Genomic DNA, 17,619 nt, shown 5'->3' on the forward strand with positions numbered 1-17,619 from the left:
GCCTTTAAATAACGAGAATTTAAGTAACTTTAAGTAACAAGACTGCAAGAAATAGAGACAAATCCAGAATTCATACTAATGTACAACTGGTATAAATAACTGGCCAATCTTAACTACCAAGTTACTCCATTTCTCTATGATTGAAATCAATAATCTGGCCTGCTCAAGAGGGAGAATTAGACACATTTAGATATATTCAATATATCTGATGATTTCTTAGATAATTATTCTTACTAGAATAAGTTTCTTTTAAAAAGAAACAAAACAAGGAACTCGTCAGATTATGGAGAGAAAAAAGATCTTTGTGCAGAAAAAGTGGCTTCAGGAGAAATTCCAACTCTGATTTGTATGATAACTCTCTTTTTTTGATAAGACAGTGGATAGGGGAGGGGGAGCTTGGTTCACACCTGGTGGTACCCAGGGTCCTTTCTTGGCTCTTTGATCAGGGATCACTCCTGGTGGGAGTTGGGGGAACATATGCAGTGCCAAGAATTCAAATCTGAGCTGGCCACATGCAGGGAACACCCATCCCTTCACCAGTGTACATTTCCCACCACCAATGTTGCCAGTTTCCCTCCCACCCACCCCCACCTCTTTGGCAAGCACCTTTCATCTCTCTCTCTCTCCCTTTCTCTCTCTCTCTCTCTCTCTCTCTATATATATATATATATATATACGTATATATATATATCACTTGGCAAGCACCATTCATCTCTCTCTATATATATGTATATATATATATCACTCTCTTTTCTCCCTTTCTCTCTCTATAACATGCATTATGGTTTGCACTACAGATATTAAAAGGTTATTTATATTCCTTCACCTATTTTCAAAACTCAAAATTCAGTTCTTGTCCAGAGTCACCATTTCCAACTATTATCGCCATATTAGTCCCTTCTCCATCCTAACTGCCCCTCCACCCCTACAAACTGAGCTACTCCCAAGAATGTTGTCTGAGCCTGTTCTATTTGTGTTGTCATATTTTGTCAACCCTTACTTTGAGAAAACAACACACATGCACACACACACACACACACACACACACACACACACACACACACACACACACACACACACACACACACACACTGTGGCAAGCTTCCTTCACTTCCTCCATGTACCTTTTCTGCACGTTGGTCATCATCTTTAAAAACTCCAGATCTTCATGTAAGAATGTTCTACTTTGGAACACAGGTTATCCTGGAGGAGCATTTCCTCTGTTTCTCCTCGTTAATGCCAACTTCTAGGTCTCAGAGTTGTTTCAGATTTACACCCTTTGCTCTAGTCTAGATATTTCTCCCACAGCAGCTGTGGTCAGGAGCTGCCGGAGACATTTCCCTGAGTTTCCAGGCTCACCCCAGAAACTGAGCTACTCCCAAGAATGTTGTCTGAACCTGCTCTATTTATCTTGTCATATTTTGTCAACCCTTACTTTGAGAAAACAGCTTGCAAAAGAGATTCCCAAACTTATTTGGCCTACTGCCCCTTTTTCAGAAAAAAAATATATACATATATGTATTACTCAGTGCCTTGCCTGGTAATATACCTTCTTTAAACAGACTGAGGCCCCTGCACCTCAGAATTTGCACCAAGGCTCTTACTACCCACCTCCCGAGTAATTTCATGCTCACCATGGGTCAGTGTTGCCTACTTCGGGAAACACTAACATCAATTCCCAGTCTAGCTGAAAAATAACAAAGTCCATTTAAAGCAGATTCTATTTTACTCAGGTGCCAGGTCCGCCAAACATGGTCTGCAGGAAGATGAATCAGAGAAGAGCAGATGAAATGAGTGAAATGAAGGGGTACATGCTAAAGCTCTCCATGTCCCACAAGCTTTTTGAAGCTGTCAAAGATGTGTGGGGGCAGGGTAAAGAATGCAGGTAAAGACCATGAGCCCCATGAAGCAACTAGCAGTGAGACAAACAAGTCAGGTGTCAGAAACAGCTGTGTCTGGTCAAGGGCTTCACACATCTGGGACTTCACACATCTGTCAGTACAGGTAGGCAGTTGGGGATAGCGAATGGATCATTTTTCAATTGACATAATTAATTTTCTTTGTTTTTAAGTCAAGGAAGTCTTTAGTTACTCACTCAGCAAACATGTGTTGAGCATATATTAAGCATGTCAGGCCCCCTCCAAGACATGTGTGCTGTTTTGCCTTAGTTTTGCTTCTTCTAATTTAAGAGTAAGTTGCTGTTTCCAAGAACCTGTTGATAACACTAAGGGGTATTTGCTTATTAATATGAGTGTGTGTGTTTGTGTTATAATATATAGAATAAAATATATAATTTGAAACTGCATTTTTATTAGCTTTCATTTGTTCACGATCTTTTTTAAAAAAATTTTATTGAATCACGGTGAGATAGTTACAAGCTTTTATGTTTGGGTTACAATCTCACAATGATCAGACACCCATCCCTCCACTAGTGCACATTTCCCACCACCGATATCCCGGATATACCTCCCCTTTCCCACCCTCCCCCTGCCTCCATGGCAGATAATATTCCCCATACTCTCTCTCTACTTTTGGACATTATGGCTTGCAACACAGACACAGAGAGGTCATCATGTCTGTTCCATTATCTGCTTTCGGCATGCATCTCCCATTCCAACTGGTTCCTCCAGTCATCATTTTCTTAGTGATCCCTTCTCCATTCCATCTGCCTCCTCCCCCCGACTCATGAAGCAGTCTTCCAGCTATGGGGCAATCCCCCTGGCCCTTGTCTCTACTGTCCTTGGCTGTCAGCCTCATGTGATGTTCTTCTATACTACACAAATGAATGCAGTCCTTCTATGTCTGTCCCTCTCTTTCTGACTCATTTCACTTAGTATGTTCACTATCTTTTAAAATATACAACTCCTAACATTTCCTGTCCACCTGTCTATGAAGTGTCTGGTGCACGCTCGGGGCTACATTACCCCATAGTTGAATCAGCTGTTAGCAACTGAAGTTGTTGTGGAGCTCTGTCTGAGGGTGTCAGATAGCCCCAACCCAGAAATTGGAGGACTGTCATGGATCATTTCAACAAAGCAGAGGATGGACTGAGCACCAGCACCTTTCTAGGATGGTCCAGTATGGTCCTCGAACCCACTCCAGTGACAGAGCCCAGAGAAAGCTCTCCAAACCCGCATCAGGAACTCTATTATTTGTATACGCACATGCAGTGCTCCAAACATTTCCTCCAGGAGGCCTTTGGCCCTACTCGAACCTCCGACCACACCTCCCCCTTGCCTAGCCCTGTGGCCTTCTCTCTCAGCCTCCTTGATACGTGCCCCACACAGCTGTGTTATCTGCCCTGTAGATTCTTCTGTGTTCTTCACCTTGATGTCACCTTCAGGGACACTCTCATGACCCTCCCACTCCAAAGTCGAATTGTACATTAACAGCTTTCCAGCACATTGAATTTTTTTCCTTTGTAGAACTTAGTATAATTTGGAATCGCGCACATACTTGTAGGATTTCTACTGAATGTCGTTCTGCTGCCCCTCCCTCCACTGACACAACTCCTCTGAGAGCAGACACCCCTGTAGTAACTTCCAAGTGACGGCTCAAAAAAGATATATCCAAAGGAAAAAGAGGGATAGAAGGACAATCAATTCCTCCATGAATACGTTGACACTGACATATGCATTTTAAGAAGGTGAGAAAGAAATTTTCTAGGAAGCAGGATCTGGTCAAAGTGTTGTTGAGCTGCCCTGAGAACGCTTGCCAGTAAGGTAGGTCAATCTTATTACAGGAAGGTGAAATACATGTCAACTAAGGTAGGCCAAAAGTCATCTTTAAAAGCAGCTCAAAGAGGACCAGGAGACAGTACAATGGTTATGCATATCCCTAGTATACTCTTGACCAGCGTTGGATCCCTGGTTGGATCACATGGTCCCCTGACCATCACTGGGTGCAGCCCTAAAGCCCTTTGAGCACTCCTGAGGTGACCTGTGCAATCCCCAGCACAGAAAAGCCTGAGAAACACAGAATGCTCAGGATCTTGCATTGAATGGCCAGCCCGGCAGGCTGAGGATGGCCCGTGGGCCCCCAACTCTCCTGAGCACCACCAGGAAGGGCCACAAAAATAAATAAAATAAACAAACACACTGAATGGAAGTAATTCAAGTATTCGTATGTTCTTGGCTCATAACACGTGTTTTTAAAGTATGTGCTGAAAGAGTGAATGGACAAATGATTGGACAGAAACATTTTTAATATGGAAAAATAAAATTAATGTTCAGTGGTGGTAAAGTAGTTCATTTAAAGAAGTTGATGTTAAAATAGTAGTATAGTGAGTGTGTAAGGCTCTTGCCTTACATGGGGCTGACCCAGGCCCAATCCTATATGGTCCCTCGAGTTCTGCTGGGAGTGACCTCTGAGTGCAGAGCCAGGAGTAGGCCCAGAGCATCACTGGTGTGGAGTCCCCCCAAAAAGTAGAAAAACAGAAGTGTTGCCATGAAATAGTAACAATAGAAATAGAAGTTAATATTTGTTTGTTAGTTCCTTTGTGCCAAGAACTATTTCAGAAACTTTATAGATAGCAATTTATTTAGTTCTCAGAATCCCACTCATACATAGGTGTTCCTCTCATGCCAAGTCAGTAGACAAGGAGAGTCAAGGTGGGGCACAGGGAGCTCATAATGTGACGGTTGTCATGTAGATGGTGAGTGAAAGACTCAGAGCTCCAGCCCAGGGCACTGCCCCTAGCCTCAGAGGTCTTACCCCACCGCTCTGCTCTGCTGCTTTCAGTGAAGTAAAAAGATGTGTAAGGACATGACATCTTGTTTCAAAGAGTATACTGAGTCTCATCCCTGTTCCATAAAGAAGAATCTTTACTCCAAATTGTGATTTTATGATACTTACAGCCATTCATCTTGGTGGTGACAGGGAGGTCTTGAATGAGATGAATGGGCACACCACCTACACATTTATAAGTCTATCTAGAAAGGAGTTCAATTTGTTTTTTCCCTCAGCAAAATTTTATCTATGGAGTCTGAAGCACCTGAGGACCTGGGGACTCATCAGTGATCCAGATACACTCAGTCCCTGCCTTCAAGAAGTTTAGGATATGGCAGGGGGAGATGTTGAGTGTTTATCTCTGCTGCTGATGTTGTGAAAGGAGCTGGAGGAGTAGATTCAGGTGTGGAGAAAGGAGAAAGACCTGCCTTGATAAAGGGAGTCTCTACAGTCTCAAGGATTTTCACTGCCCACCAACGTGATGCTTCTAGAATAGCATTTCTTAGTTGGGGGCCTTCTGGCACCCGTAAGGCATCTCTCCCCAGAATAGCTCAAAGGGGGCCAAAAGTGAAAATTATGTACACGGGGCTGGCAGGAGCAGGGATGGGGGCTGGGCATGATACTAGAGTTGGCCAGCCAGATGAACGGGGAGCCACAGGAAGGAAACAATATTTGAAAAGGCTCCCATTAGAAAAAGGTTGAGAAATTCTGCTCTAGATCAGATCTTTCCCCTGACACCACCTCCAGGCGTGTGACCTCTGAAGTCTTACTATCTCTCACGGAAGTATTGTGAGGATCAAACTATTGTAAAGCACGTAGAACAAAGCAATCTGAAGTAGCAGCTGCTATCATTATTAGGAGTACTATGATAGCATTATCTCCAAGCCAGAAATCTGGATCTGATAAAAATAAGAAATATGTTGAAGGAGATTATATGCAAAAATACTTGAAGTTTGTGACCAAGATAAATTTTTATGCTAAGTCACTAAAGGTCTTTCGGAAGTATCTGCAGGATCTGTTGAAATGGCTCTCCAAGGAGTGCCTTGAGTCAGCATAGTCAGAAGAGAAACAGAAGTCTTGCTTAGTTTTTCCCAGAAATCTCATCGAGTAAAGCTGTTTTTGTGGACACTGTATCCTGATATTTTACTAGATGGCCCTGTGTTAAAGTTATTTGTCATTTGTAGAAAAGATTCTTAATATCCTCCTACATTTCTAATTTTTGATGTATTATTGAATGATGAGACCATCATCATAATTCAATCCCCTTTTAAAGAACTTTAAGGCAGTTTTTTGATTGGGGGCCACACCCATCAGTGCTCAGGGGTGTACTTGCAGCAGCTCTGTACTTAATCCCTCACAGAGGACCTGATGGGGGGAGGGAGGGCACAATGTGCTGCAGGGCTGTGGGATAGAACCCTGGCCCCTGCATACATTGCATGCTTTACATACACTCAGCCACTGAGCTATCTCTGTAGGTCACCAAGTTTAAGGTGTTGTTTTTTTAAAACTTTAGTATTTATCATTGCCTTAAGACACACAAAACCACAGGCAAATCAGTCCACTTGATTTGAGTTTCACTGCAACCGATCGCACGGCGCTTTGAACATTTTTTTGCATTTACCAGATTTCCAGCGTCATAAAATTAATTACAGGTTCCCGTCTCCTATATTTAATAGAAAAGATCATCATGGAGTAAGACTTGCTGGAAGTGTCACCCTTCCTACTAATGTGAGGTCCCAGTGCAGCCCAGGTGGGGAGATATGGAATCTCCCACCTTGGGGATTTGGGAGGAGGTGCAGGTGGGGGAGCAGAATGAGTTGATCACCTGGCCTCAACAAAGGCTGGGAAACAGTTATGCCTCTCATGAGTCATCAGGTAAAGTCTCTCCAGTACACTCAGGGGGCCTCCTGAACTTTGAAACTTGGATCTCCTCCAAACACGAAATATGGAACAGCACTCTTTATGCAATGCTTTCATCACCAACTCCCTTTCTCGTCTCTTTCATCTCAGCGAAGAGCAACAAACAGGTTCTGGTAACTGCTCCCTATGATTGCCATGCTAACAAAACTGTTTACATGGAAATTAGGAAGATTTTGGAATCAAAGGGCATGTGGACATTGTAATCACACAAGACTCTGCCCATATGGTAATGATTCCATCTGGAGGCTAATTCAACTTTACTCCCTCATGTGGTGTGTGTAACGGTGCACAGTATTGTTCCCTCTTTGGTGAGCACGTAGACTTTGGTCTCCATTTATAGAAGAGCAAAGTATTTAGCATGGAAATGACCCACACGATCTTCCATTGGAAATACACACACACACACACACACACACACTAGAACACACACACACACACACACACACACACACACTAGAACACACTCCTTAGATCACTCTTCAAAAACCACTAAGGTCCTGATGATGAAGCTAAAAATTTTAAACCAATAATCACCAGCTCCTCACACGGATAGATGTGTAGTTTGCAGCCGGATTCCTGTCACCCTAAGCCCAGGAAAAAATTGCTGGAGCCACAAAAGGAGGCAGAAGATTTTATGCTGGCAACTATAATCTATCTTCTCTGGTTCTTTTACCTTTAAGCAAATCCTCCCCACAAAAGAAAGATGTTTGTTTGTTATTTTTCAGTCAAGTTGAAGGTTTATCCACATTTCCTGCTGATGAGTCATTTCTGCAGTTCACTGGGAAAAAAAATGAGAACGAAAGTGCTACAAAATTAAGGATCAAAGACGTAAAACTGACGTAAGCCCCAAATATGTAGGGGCAGAGAACTTAATCAGCAAATGCATCCGTTGACACATCAGGACAGTACTTCCAGGGAGGCTGAGTTGTCAGGGATTTTCCCCAGCCTGCCTCTGGGTAGCACCTCTGCTGGCATCACCTATCAGAGACTTGCAAACAAAGTATTTGGTCAAGGAACCATATCTGCCTGGAGTTCAAGAGAGAAATGACCTCTGGCTTGCTTCTCATGACGCCCAGGTTAAGACAGAGATGATTGTTGTTTGTCTCTGGAGCCTGGGTGGAAAAGACCAGTGGAAAATTGTATCATCTTTATAATGTGCAAGTGGAGAGAGACACCAGATTCAGTCTGAGACTGGTAGCAAGTTCATTGGGGGAACAGATGTGAGAACCCACACACAATGTAAGCGGATGGGTCTGCTTGCCATACACAAAAATGTTTGTTCTTAATTATTATTTCAATTTTCCTCTGGAGACATTTATTCAATATTTAAAAACTAGAGATCATATATATATATATATATGTATGTACACACATATATATGCTGATACACACAATACACACACATACATGCACCCACAAAGTTTCACTTGAAATATCGACAGTGATAGCAACAGTAACAAAAATATGACCAGGGGCCAAAGCAATAGTACAGTGTGTAGGGTTTTCAATTTGCATGCGGCCAACCTGGGTTCTATCCCTGGCTTGCCTTATGGTCCCTCAGCACCGCCAGGAGTGATTCCTGAGTGCAGAATCAGGAGTAACCACTGAGCATCACTGGGTATGTCCCCAAAAGCAACAACAACAACAGCAACAACAACAACAACAAAACCCACCACCAACAACAACAAAAAATCATGACCAGGGAAAAATTTTAAATATGTTAAAAATACAAATAACATGCATTTAGTGCATATATATTATGCATCACACTCATTATCTGTGTAATTTAATCTTCAGAACAACCTTATGTAGGATTTTCATTATTGTTTTCATAGATAAAGAAGCCTTATTACATCTTTTGCCAGTGTACACAGCAAGTAAAAGGGTCTTGACTACAAATTCTTACCAAGCACTGTGCTCTCCTCTTCTAAAGATGAATCACTTCTTCCAGCACTTGGTTATATCCTCAGATCAAATCCTTCCTCTTCTTCAAATTAAAAGCCTCTTAATCCTATCCCGAATTCTGTACAATGAATGAACAAAGAGAAAACTTTGAACTTTCATTTAAGCAGTTGAGACACTGACCTTCACACTCTGCCTAACAGATTGGGTAAGGCTACACAATCATTTTATAGCTTCAGCCTATCTCTACTGTCACAGCCTCCAGGCCTGATAGAAACCCCTCCAAGAGTTGCATCCACCTAGCACTCTGCCATCTGTACTAGGGATGTTTGCCTGCCTCAACGTCCCAAGCATCTTAGCCTTTCCAAAGGGAAGAGATATCTCTCTTCCAGTCTCTTCCTCCTTTCACAACATCCCCTTCACCTTTGCTGACCTGCCCCTGCAACCTTCTTCTTAGACTGCCATGCAATGGTCAAAAGCTACAGTGTTTTCCAAGATCAGACATGTGCCTATGACGTCACCAAGAACTGAAGGAAGACAACATTTTCAAAGTCCCTCTGTATCTCTCCCTTCTCTGCTGTCTGCTTCGCCATCCCCCGCTCAGCTACTGTCTTTAAACAATGACTAGTTGTGAAACTGAGATACCAGAGGTCACACACATTAACCTTGATTTCCTAAAGATCAGCTTACAGTATCTGAAACAAAATCAGTTAATCTTATCTTCTGACTTGCAATCCAAAACCCCACTCTTTTTTAAACATACATTTGTCCCTTCTTAAACTTAAAACTCCCAGAATGACCACCAACTGGGAGCTCTTTGGCACTATTACAGCAACGTGGGAAGATGCTGTCCTTGACAACATCGACAAGGAATACAATCAACTGGTTCAGCACCTCCATGACTGTGAGAAGAATGCCAAGACGCCTGTCTTCAGAAACTCTCAAGCTCATTCGTCAACATGGTTTGGCGCAAGCCTCAGGCAACCACGAGCTAACGTCCGAGCTCGCAAAGCTGTGCAGAGAAGCGATAAAGAAGACCTCAATGAGAGAAGAGCAGCAGTGTTGGCCAATGCGGCAGAAGCCAGGAAAAGTATTCGCAATACCTGTCTTCACCAACTACAAGACCAAGATGACTGCCCTCTGACGTTCTGATGGATCTATCACATCTTCCAGAAGGGTAATGGAGAGGATTATTTACGACTTCTACTTGGATCTCTTTGACAGCCATGGCCACCTGCCCACGTACCCAATTCCGCAGGATGGATATGTCGTTCCCAACGTCCTCCTTTCCAAAATCTGACACGCGATTTTGTCGGTAAAGATGCATACAGCACCCAGTCCTGACAAGGTTAGACCCAAACACCTGAATAATCTGCCACCAGTACTCATCAATACACTGGCTCGGCTCTTCACAAGCTACCTCTCTGAATGCAAGATTCTGTCCCAGTGGGAAACCAGCAGGACTGTTCTGTTGTACAAGGAGACATCCACGACATCGGCAACTATCGCCCAATCTGCCTGCTGTCTGTCGTCTACAAGTTGTTCAATCGTGTCATCCTGAATAGAATAGGCAGAACACTAGATGAAAGACAACCATGCAAGGAAGCTGGAAGGGATTCAGCATGATTGACCATATCCACACAGTGACCAAACTCATTGAAGTTTCGAGAGAGTTCAAGATGCCGCTCTGTTTAACCTTCATTGACTTAAAGGCCTTTGATTTTGTTGAGACTGCAGTGGTTATCGAAGCCCTAGCCAAACAGGGTGTTCAAACTCAGTACATCAACATCCTCCATGAGCTGTATTATGGATTCAACACCAGGATTTCACCATTCTACAAGGAACTGATCATTGACATAAAGAGAGGGGTTTTGCAGGGTGATACCATTTCACCGAAACTCTTTAGTGCCACCCTCAAGAACATAATGCGACGACTGGAATGGGAAGGAATGGGAGTGAAGATAGACAGTCAGCAACTACACCACCTCTGCTTCGCTGATGACATCGTTCTCATAACTCCAACATTAGCCAAGTGGCACAAATGCTGGCCGACTTCGACCTCAAGTATGGAATGGTCGCACTGCAGCTGAACCTCAACAAGATGATGCTCATGAAAAACGAAATAGTCCCTGATGCTCCATTTGCTCTCAATGGAATGAACATCTCCGAATGCAGCAGCTATGTGTACCTGGGTCTAGAACTCAATATGAGGAATGACTTGGTGCCAGAACTGCGCAGGAGGAAGAGAGCAGCGTGGAACGCCTTCAAGAGCGTCGAAGAAGTGGTTAAGAGGATGAAGGACCTCCAACCCCGGGCACATCTTTTCAATTCCACCATTCTTCCTGCATTAACGTACGCCTCAGAGACCTGGGCCCTGCACAAACAGGATAAGAACGCTATTCGAGTATCCCAAAGAGGAATCAAAAAAGCTATGCTAGGAGTATCATGTCTCACTCAAGTGAGAGATGGAATCCGGAGTTCCGACATCCATCGATGATCAAGAATCAGGGACGCTGTCTCATTTGCCAAGACATCAAAAATCAGATGAGCCAGACATGTATTGTGACTCAGAGACAACCGCTGAACTAGAGCTGTTACCGACTGGATTCCACAGGACATCAAAAGACTGTGTGGCCACCCACCAACGAGATGGTCAGACTTCTTCATCAAAACCCTGAATGAACAGTTTGAGGCTCTTCCTGTTCCTGGAGCGAGAAGATATCATTGGGCTGCACTAGCTCTCGACAGGAAAAAATGGAGACGTTACTGGCAAATCAGAGATCAACCAGAAGGGAAGACAAGTGATACATTCATCCAGGACCACCCTTCTTGGCAGAACATGTATTAAATACTTGTAAGTTCACTCTGTTCTACTTACTAGAACCCAGGTTAACCATCTGCAAAATCAAAGGACCTGATCAAAACATCTCTAAAGTGATTTTCAGTTCTAAGACTTTGATGTAATCTAAGTTCCCTTTTTCCTACACTGGAGTTTACATGTACACGCACACACACACATATACACATATACACACATATGGATGCATATATATGCATGCATGTTTATTATATGTACACATTAAAAAACTGTATATACAAAGTGCCTCTTAAGGGTATTAAGCAATAACCAGGACAAGTACTAACTCTACAGTCATAAAGTTTATGATTTTCTCTCTTTCCTCTTCCCCAAATAATTTCAACATATAAAGAAAGTCCATGGTAAAGTTGATCCAACAGTTTTGCATAATAGATTGAATTCTGAGCTCAAATTCCATTACTATATGTCATACCTTGGGTAAATTATTCTAGCTGTCTGAGTCCTTTTTGTAGAAAAAGAGAAACGAAGAGCTAATAACTGGAGTTATTAAAGGAACAGAAGCAGGCATTTTTAATTTCCTTATTCATTATTTCAAGTTTTTTTAACCTTGGAAAATAATCTATTTGGAGGCTTTTTTAATTGATGATTTAAATAAATTTAACTTGACTGAAATAAAAAACACAGGGCTGTGTGCCAACTGCATGGCACATAGTAAATGCTCAGTCATGGTAGATATTGTCATTATTATGAACAGAGCTTTAATGCACCCAACCAATTCCTCTTAAGTTACTCTCCTTGTTTTTTTTTTTTGCTTTTTGGGTCACACCCAGCGATTCTCAGGGGTTACTTCTGGCTTTTCACTCAGGAATTACTCCTGGCAGTGCTTGGGGGACCATATGGGATGCCGGGGATCGAACCCGGGTCGGCCGCGTGCAAGGCAAACGCCCTACCCACTGTACTATCACTCCGGCCCCACTCTCCTTGTTTTTAACAGATAGGATTTACATCTATTTCAATTAAATCTAACTGAAGTTCTGTCACACCTCCCTTATAGAGGTTTACGAATTCTGAACTTGCAATATGAGATCCCAATCAGTTGTACCCTGTACTAATTTTCTGTTGTTGTAAAAAAAGAATCACAGATGATTTAATGGCTTAAAACAACACAAAATTTGCTATCTTACAATTCTGTGGTCAAAAGTCTAAGATAGCTTCCAGTGAACTAAAATCAAAACATCAGTCAAGCTGTACTGTTCATTCTGAAGGGAAGAACATGCTACCCAGACTGTCCCCTGCATTCCTCATCTCATAGCTCTTTTCTCCTTCAAAAACAGCTGTGTCTCATCTTTAAATCTCTCTCTTAATTCTCTTCCACCTCCCTCTCATATTCTTAAGGACCATAATCTGTTAACTATATAGCCTTAGAAATATCATTTAGTCTTCTTCCATTTCTGCATTCTGGGACCAATGAGATAATAAATATCACTTGCCTCTCATATGCCTAACCTTATTTCACTCTCTTGCTACTTCATATGTTCCCTCAAGTACTACAAGGAATGATCCCCAGCACATAGCCAGGAGTAAACCCTGAGCACCTCAATGTGTTGTCCAACTCCTGCCCCAAAAGAATCAGTACAAAACGAGACTAATACCTTTCTCAATCAACAACCCTAAGGATAAAATGACAACACATATGAAGCCATAGTCTAGTAACTGTTACATTGTGAGTACTCAAATAGAAGCATCTAGCAGAGATTAATAAACTATTTGAAAAGCCTGACAGTAAATATTTTAGGCTTTGAAGACCATGCTATCTCTAGTACAAATATTAAACTCTGCTATTAAGTGTAACGGTAGCCCCCTAAAAAGTAGACAAATGCACATAGCTGTATTCCAATAAAACTTTATCTACAGAGACAAGTTAAGTCATATTTGGTCTATAAGCCAGTTTGTTGACCACTACCATGTAAGCATATAGCAAAGTTCCCATTGACTTGCTGTTACTAAAATGAATTAAGCAAAAAGTTATGAATTTCAAACTCTTCCATAATATGCTGCTGGTAATACCTTATACTTATATATAAGTATAGTTATATATGAGTAATACCTTGTACTAAAGTAACATCTTAGTAATATCTTACACTAAATTTTCTGTCAACATAAAGCTTAAAAATGTCTCAAATCCCTTTATTCCTTCTATTGAGATGAAATCTAATTCTCCTTGCCTTGCATCTGAGCTATACTTAATGATTTGTTTGGCAAATAGATGGTGCTAAGAGTGATATTTTAGAATTCCTGAGGCTAGATTATTAGAGGACTTTAAACACATAACATTTTATAATTATTAATCACAAACAATAAAAATAAGTCTTAAAGATTCTTTCCAGGACCCTGTGGAATGCTCACTCTGTGGAGTTCGGGCCATATGGCGAGGACAGCAGCTCATGTGAGCTCCCATTCGTCTATCAGCATTAATTTTGCACAATCCTGCACAGCATCCAGTCAATCAAGTGAAGAAGCACCGAATGATGCTACGTGTCGATGAACCAGTCAGCATAACCCTTACTGATTTCCAAATACAAACAATTATGTTCATAATGACATGGTTTATTGGGTGAAACTACTTTTTCAGGTAGTTGATACCTAATAGATCATCAGAAAAACTTGGAATTTAGTTCTAGGACATTGCAATTTTTATCTAGTTTTCTACTGTTAGTGTAATACATAAAACAATGTTAATGTTTTCAAACATTTTCAGATAGCTACTGGCAATGAAAAATATTCAGTAAACAATCACTGAATGAATTAATGGTGATCCAGTTCCTCCATGCTCTGTCTGATCGGACTTCCCTGACAATTTCAAGTCACAGCTCAATTATCACTTTATTCCAAAAAGCTTTCCTCTGTCTCCCTTCCTTTAGATCAAGATTACACGATTTATTACCTTTTCCTTCATCACAGTAAACTGTACTTTTTAATAACCGTAATTCACAATGTGATGCTTCAAAGTGATGCTAAGTAACTGTCTGCCTTCTCAAACACAAGATGGGATCTTTCATGTCCTTCAATCCTACAAACACACAATAAGTGCCCTATAAAAATTAAGCACAAATATTGAATACATGACAGAAGTTGCCATCCCAGGAAGATTTTCATCTAGAAAATTCTGTGCACTTGCACATACTCAGTGCAGAAAGTCGCGAAGATGATGTACAAGAAATACCGAAATGATTCTTCAGCTCTTTCTTTTTGTTTTCCGTAGGTTTTTGCCTTCCCTGCCCCCCTGAGCGTCCACACAGCTGCACACTGGGCTCAGACTTATTCAGAGATACAGCTTCCTGTCAGGTGGGAGCCTCAGGAACCAGTTTTCTTACCACAACCAATTCTCAAAGGGCCTGAACCCACCTCTGCTGATCCTCCAGCGAATCCCAAGGTCCATGCTCTCAACCTTGGCAGGTTCAGCCTGACCTGTTCTCAACTGCCCTTGGCTATGGAAAGAAAAGAAAGAGGCTGGTTCTCCCCGTGTCCCTGAAAATAGGGTGACGTAAGGGATATGACAGGGGCCTTATTGGGCTTACTGCTTGGAACCCTGAAAGATTCAGGCAGCCACTGAGCTGAGCAAGTGCCACCCTTCATGTAAAATAAAAGCACACTTGTGTCACTTACGCTTAACTCTGCTTTCTATTTTCATGATGTGATACCCACTATCTACCTACTAATATCCAGCCCCCTCTTCCCCTAGGGGATTCACAAATTCTATATTTATGATCTTACAAAACTGATATTTCAGTGATGAGCATCAGGACAGAGCCCTGCCACGTTGTGCTTTTTGTTTTTCTTTTTATTTTGAGTCAGTCCCTCAGAAACACTGACCCTCAGTTTCCTCACCATAAAATGGCCCTCTTCCTACTTGACAGCTGTCGATGGAAGATTCAGAAATAACACAATCACCCCGAGCCTGCTAGCTGGCACTGTGTGAGCCCTGGCAGTTTACAGGCCACAGACAGACTCACTGCGAGACCAGCTTTTGCTGCGTTCGGCCAGCTGAATTCTTCCACCTCACTTCTGAGGGAGACTCAAATCTCTTTGCACAGAAGAGAAAACTGTGGCTGTGGGGTAGTCGGCCACTTGCCCGGGGTTACCTGGCCCACACAGCTGTACATGTGTGTCTCTCCCCGACTCTCGGGTTCAGATTCACAAGCCTGCCTCTCATGACTGAAATCCCTACATATCCACCTGTGTCCTTCCTGTCCTCTCACTCATCCTTCCACCTGGTCTAGTAGCTCAGGGGGGTGTCTCCTAAGCAAGATCCACATCCTCTTGAGGGTGCCTCAGCTCCCCTAACTAGGAAGGGATGGATTCCCAGGGCTGCTCCACCCAGCAGGAATGCAAGCACCTCTGCAAAGTTTTCATTTCCTGGCTGCCAGTGTGGAAGGAAAGGGAGCGCTCGAATGCGACTCATTGTACCTACCCCCGGCTTCTGGTTGGTCTTCCAGGCACAAGAAGCTGAATGGACTTTTGATACCTGCGCTTGTTATTACAACCTTCTCTGGAGGACCCGAAAGCTCACCACAGGCCACGGAGCGGCTGCGGCTCCAGAACTGGGAGGGCTCGAAAGTAAAATTGTCCTCCGCGGTGAAAGTCAGACCAAACAGAACCCGCCCAGTGTCTTCTCAGTCAATAGTCTGGAGTCAGGCTTGCCGTGGGGTCAGCGGCTCTTTGACATTCACTCTGGTGTTTTCCCATATATTTTGGGAGACAAGGATGGGCTGTAGGAAGCCACATTCCACTGGGTTGCCCCCAGCCATGCTCACCCCCCCCCACCAACTCTGCCTATAACCTAAAACCAGAGACCCCACTCGAGACAGAAAAACAACTTCTCCCAAATTTTAAAAGGCAAATTTTAAAATTTGAGAAAGAAATCTCTGGAGCTGATAATTTTAGGAGCTTCTGCTTTTTTTAAAATTTATTTTATTGAATCACCATGTGGAAAGTTACAAAGTTCCAGGCTTATGTCTCAGTTATACATTGCTCAAACACCCATCCCTTCACCAGTGCCCATATTCCACCACCAAAAACCTCAGTATACCTCCCACCCCCCACCCCCCTGCCCCCACCTGCGTAACTGATAAATTTCACTTCATTTTCTCTTTACCTTGATTACATTCCATATCTCAACACAAAACTTACTATTGTTGTTGGAATTTCCCCCTAGACAAGACAGCCCTACTGCCAAGGGCCGGGGCCAATACCAGCGCATGCCCCGCCAAGATTCGACCAGGGTGACCACACTTTTGTGCGGCTGCTTTGCTGTTGATCAACCAGGATCCGGAGGCCAACTAGACTACTTTTGGTTCCAGAAACTGCTTGCAGCCATGTCTCTAGATTGTGAACTAAGCCATAGCCCCATGCTGTTCGAGGACGGGAAATACCCTTCTTTCTCGTTTTTTTTTCCCTTGTCAGGTGGCATGGTGTCAGCCATATTATAAGGACAATTGAGCAGGAACGAACTTGGTGGCTCGGGAAGGAGGGGGAAAAAAAAGAGAGTTATGTACTTGGAACAGCGGGACATCATATCTCTTCATTCTCAACAATAGGAGCTTCTGCTTTAAACACACACACACACACACACACACACACATTTTTCTTTAGTGTTCACAGTTCTGTACTGGTGCATTTCATCCTTAAATACAGCCAGCAAGCATATGGCCACATATAGTTCTCATTAGCAGGTAGGGAAAGAAAGGCCTAGATGGGTTAAGGACCTTGATCATGGTCTGGATCCTTGGAGAACAGAAGGAACTCTGAGCTGGGCCTGTCACACGCCAAACTAGTGTCTTCACTGGACCACACTGGACTGATTTTGTCTCTTGGGCTGAGCAGGCCTTGGGCACCCCTCTTCTCACACACTCTTTCCAAAAGACAGCTCACTCAAGATGGGATCCCTTTGGAAAAATCAAGAAAGGGCATAGCAAGAAGAAGGGGATAGGAACTGAAAGGTGAAGCGGGGTCAGAGCCTTGCATGCCACTGACCTAGATTCAATCACCCGCACCACCTATGGTTGGTACCCTGAACCCTACCAGGAGTAATCTGAGCACAGAGCCAGGAGCAAGCCCTGAGCAGCACTCGGTGTGGCCCCCAAACAAACAAACCCCCCAAAATGGGTCTGCCAGGGAGGCATGCTGTGGGGGGTCAGACAGAGGTAGGAAGGAACAATGTGGGGACACAGGTAGAGGGAAGTTGTCACTAG

The sequence above is a fragment of the Sorex araneus genome, chromosome 6, assembly GCF_027595985.1.
Source record: "Sorex araneus isolate mSorAra2 chromosome 6, mSorAra2.pri, whole genome shotgun sequence".
NCBI lineage: Eukaryota > Metazoa > Chordata > Mammalia > Eulipotyphla > Soricidae > Sorex > Sorex araneus.